We start from the raw sequence: 5,316 nt of genomic DNA on the forward strand, positions 1-5,316 counted from the left end.
TAATCCAAGTGAATGGTGTGAAGTTAAAAAAAAATCAAACAAAAAGAGGAACTCATATGAAACCCACAACTGTTCTCAGGATAAAAACTATCCAATAAACCAACTTGAGACCATTATTTACTCATCTAAGGTCAATAAAATGATAATGTCATAATAAATCTCTGTGGTATTTCTCTTTGTAATATGACCCTTAGAATACCATATGCATAGGTAGCTGAAATTGTGAGTCTGTGCTGATGTAAGGCACATATCTTAAGCAGAGAAAAGTGAAATATTTTGAGAAATCCTTCAATATCAAATATCATTTCTGCCAAAACAGCTAGTTGTGTTTACAGGAATTTTCTCTTGTGAATCTGAAGAAAAGTTTTAAAAAGATACAAATACACAGTGTCCCCAAAATGTATGCACACTTTGAATAATTATAAAGGCAGTGTTTATCAAAATATGTTTTATTTTCAAAATGTAATAGAATCTGCTTTAAAGTGTGCATACATTTTGGGGGCCACCCTGTATATGTTAGTACAAAGACATGGAGAAAGCGGGGGTAACAATCGGTGCCAACATGCTGTCTGGCTCCATTCTGTTCACTTCCTCATGCTTATCATCGATCCTATTTGCTCCCACCCTAGGATTAATCCTACTCTATTATGAATCTAGTTCACCCCCTGCCTCCTGGGACAGGTTTTGCTCTAGGCTCCTGCCCTCAATAGACATTATCTGGCGTCAAGATCATTCTTGCCTCTGGGCCCTGTATCTACTGCTCAAGCTGTGTTTAATAAAGCACTCACTTTCTTTGGAACTGAGTTCTTAAGCTGCTTTTCCTTGGTCCCTGTCCCAGGTTCTGCAGCCTACAATTTAGATCCTACGCTATGTGTTTTCAGATCCTCAGCAAATTTCTAAAGGTGGATCTGTTCTGCTCCCCTAAACCTCCCTCCTTGTAGTGAAAGACTGGAGAACACTTCTCTTACTCCCAGAGTGGAAAGTTCTCAGACTCTTTGTCTTTATTGACTGCACTAAGTATAACCCTTTTTGCCCACATTCTGATCACATGTTAGAATCTTCTGATGTGAATTACTTTTCAGTCTCACCCTCCTTTAATTTTGTATAGTGGTGTTCCAAGTTGACTGCTTCTGATAGTCTCATCTCTATAAAAGTAATCTAAATGTCAACCGTAAGAATTGAAGGAATCGTGGTATTGAGAACTTCCAGCAACCCTTCTGCAGATAGAGAAGGGCAACTATGGAAAATTCACTGGAGAATTAATAGGACATGAATAAAAACAGGCAGTGACAAAGACCAGCTGAAAATAGAAAGCAGGAATCGGTAATAGTTCAGTGCCACAAGGTTTTGTAGTTCCTCTAAGTATTACTCCGTGGGCTTGTTGGGGGAGATTAGGCTGTGGTTACCAGGAAAGAATTCTGACTTCAGATTGACATAGATGGCTTGAAATGTTTTAGGAAGTGAGGGCATTAGTTGTGCTAGTATTGAAGTAATTGGGCCCACAATTTAGAAGAGGAAACAGGGTCACTGCTGCAGAAACCTCTGTTATTCTATGATTTTAACGCTTCCATTATACTTTTGCTTATTAGTTGACAGAGCAGTTGAGTGGGGGTATAAAATTGAACGGAGTCTGTGGTAAAAGAGAGAAGATGCTGAGATGTAGATTTCAGAGAAGTTGTAACACCTTGTAATGGTTACTTTCGGTATGATGAGGCATGAAAAAGGCAGTTCTGCGAGGGTAACATAGTTTTAAAGAACTTGAGTGCTAAAACAGATCGAATTGATGCAATGAACGGGCTGAAGGAAAGCAGTAAGTAAGGGGATAATGCCAATAGTAATTCTAAAAGAATGACACAGAAAAGTGGGATGGACTTGATCTGATATATATATATATATATATATGTCAGATATGATTTTATACCTGTTATATACCACTGTTATTTTATAAAATCATATCCATTAAGTTGTTATTTAAACAACATAATGATATGGACAAAGTTTGTAATCTGACTATGTATATGTCATGAAGAGGGTCTGATGAAAAGACCATACTTAATATTTTCCATAATAGACAGACATTGACTCATACCCTAGTTTGTCTGAGCAGGTCTATGTTGTACAGAATGCAAAAATTACTGGTTGAACTTTGTTAAGTTTCATATATATCCAAAGCAATTTTCAATTAAATGTTCTTTGATGATTCTAACATAGATATGGCTTCAAATGTACAAGTCTTAATATTTTGCTAAAAACAAACCAATAAACATTGGCAGTTTATTCCTTTGGTTGCTAAACTTTATGAAATATCCTCAAAGGAATTAGCCCTGGCAGGCTCCCATGAGCACAGAAATTAAGCTAAAATTGTTAATCCAACATCAGCCTCAGTTTGCCACTTTTGCAACACAGGACTAAAAACTTGCTTGGGGTATGAATATCAGAACGGGATCTTGGGATATTACATTTGATTTGGAACTTGGAGGCTGAATAAGATTTTTTAAAGAGTATTTGGGAGAAGGTAGGTTTGTGGGCAGACATAGCAACACCAGAGAAGTTTCACAAATCTGAAGATACATTCCTAGGTCTGAGAAATGCTGAGTTTCCCAAGGTGGGCTTGGAGCCAAGAATGGTGAGAATGAGATCAGAAGGACTTTAATGTAATAAAAAGGATGGACCACTGGAAATGGATACAATTTAAATTTAGGCACTGCTATGATTCTGTTTGGATATGGAGCTCACTTCTAACAGCTTCACCATAAAGTTGAGCCTTCTTGCACTTAGGACCACTACATAGCACTTCAGTGCTCTACTTGGGGCCATTTTAAGTAGTGAAATTACCCAAAAAAACCCCACAAAAATGCAAAGCATATGGCACTAAATAGGCCTCTGAAAGGATACTTATTTATAATATAAGAGATAAGAAATAAGGTGGAGGAGGAGTTACCTTGTTTGATATTCAGTTAAGAATGTTGCCGCTTGAGTGACTTAAGTTTTTCACCACTCTGCACAACTTCACAAGTGACCACAAAAGCACCTGAGTATTGATTTCAGGGTAACCAGTTCACTTTAGAATGTAGGCAAATGCACAAATACAGAATCTGCAAATAAGGAGGATCAACTGTATTAAGGACAATTACACCAGATAGTCAAAGGTTATGTAACATTTCAGTAGTTTCTTAGTGAGGTTGAAATAAAGTTTAAATTTCTCACCATTCTTCAGCTTGCATTTTATACTAATGGTGAAAAGCTGTTTATAGTCCTCATATATATTTAATGATATAACCCTCTAAACATTTGATTATATAGTTCCCTCTGCCTGGAATGCTCTATTCCTCATTAGTTCATTCCCATTCAATCACTGCAGCTCAGGCTAGCATATCTCCACCAGGGAGTCTATCAACTGGCCTTTCCCTGACTGTATATATTTTTCTATTTTGGTACTGGGAATATTCTGCCACCTCTATGTTTAGAACTTGTTAATAAGGCCCATGTTTATCCATTTTGTAGGGTGACTATCTAGCACAATATCTGACACATAATAGGTGCCAAATATTGGGTTAAATTGAACTGTATTAGAAAGAGTATAAGAATTGATAATTTTTAAAAAGACGAGAATTTAACTTGAATATGATTGTCTGACTAAAATCCACAGACAGGATCGAATGAGCAGACCAATAGACTACCATACTGAAAGGAATTCTAGAGATGAAATAGGCGGGTTTAGGGAATAAAGACAGTCCATGGGGGAGGAATGTATAGGTGAGGTCTTGGAGCCACCAGAAGGCATACATTCACAGAGAATAGAAAATGCCACAGATTGGGAGAAGGGGGAAGGCATACACTCACAAAGGATAAAGAAAATTCACAGATTTCCGGGAAGAAGGAAACATACTTTCGCAGAGGATAAAGGAATGTTGCAAGGTAAGGGGCGAGTGAGAGGGGGGCACCATGTGGGTTTTGGACTTTGAAACAACAGTGACCAATTAGGAGAGCACAGGGTCATAAAATGGGCAAGGGGTCCAATTAGAAGGGAGCATGAAGAGACAAAGAGCTACAAGATATATAAACCTGAGACAAAGGGACAAGAGATAGATTTTGGGGGGGTGCCCCAGGGGGTCACCTTTGGGGATACCCTGCCCAGATGGAGTTTGTATATGCTTCCAATAAACTTCTACATTTTTATTAAAGAAATCTGTTAGTCCACGAATTTATTCTTCATCTTTGTCAGACTAGGACCCATGAGAAGAACTCTGCAACCCGAACCCCACGTTTCAATAGTCCAGTCTTCTTGTACATAAAAATATTTTCTTCCCATGTGTTTTCTGTCTCTCTGATGCCCCAAAGTTCTAATAAACACTTGTTACCATGTTAAAAAGAAAACTAGGACTGCTTTTAATAAGTTTAAGTGAAAGATGGTACAAAGAGGAACAAAAAAATTCATTGATTTAAGAAAGACTTTGTGTGCTCAAGTACTGAGTGGAGGAAATGGCTTAAGATTTATCATATAACACAAATTGAATGATTCAGCAGCATGAAGCAATTATTTAAAAAGATAACATTATGCTGGAGTATATTAATAGCAGTATGACAAGCTTTTTATGGATAGTAATCTTTCTCCCATATTTGGCAATAATCAAGCCTTTCCTAAAGTATTTATAAGAGTTGTAGAGAAATTGGAGCTCTTTCAAAGATCAACAAAAATGAAAATAAGACTATTAAAAATGAATAATAAGACTATTAGAAAAGATGAAAGGGACTCGGGGACTCCAAGGGGGTCATAGAACAGTAAGGAGGACCATGAATTAAAACTTGTCATCAAGCCCAACCTAATACTTGGCACAAGGCTCAATAAATAACTCGATTAATTAAAGTACTGATGTTGAGGCTCAAAGGAGAGATTTTTGGTTCTGCATTAATATAGTGGCCAAAACTGCATGAAAAAGATTAAAATTCTAGAAATAGATTAAAGGTTATTTGAAGGAGAATCTAATGGTATCAAGTGACTAAACACTGGAACAAACTTCAGTGAGGGATCTTGAAGTATTTCTTTATACTTATTAGGCTCATTTAGCTGACACTGCTTTGAATGACTTAACTAAGTCCAGCTGAGAAACAGAGGCTGGGCTACCTGCCCTTTTAAGCACTCTAACAGAACTAGAATACTTACTGGTACCTTACATTTGTTTCTGGTCTAGAAGTCTGTGACTATAGTTTTATTTCATCTATTTCCCCTGTGTCCATCATTAGTATTTTCCTATTTCTCACTTTTACTCTCACATATATTTTCTTAGAGATGATGGCGATTATTTATTTCCTTCT

This window comes from Myotis lucifugus, unplaced genomic scaffold (assembly GCF_000147115.1).
Source record: "Myotis lucifugus unplaced genomic scaffold, Myoluc2.0 scaffold_9, whole genome shotgun sequence".
NCBI classification, from domain to species: domain Eukaryota; kingdom Metazoa; phylum Chordata; class Mammalia; order Chiroptera; family Vespertilionidae; genus Myotis; species Myotis lucifugus.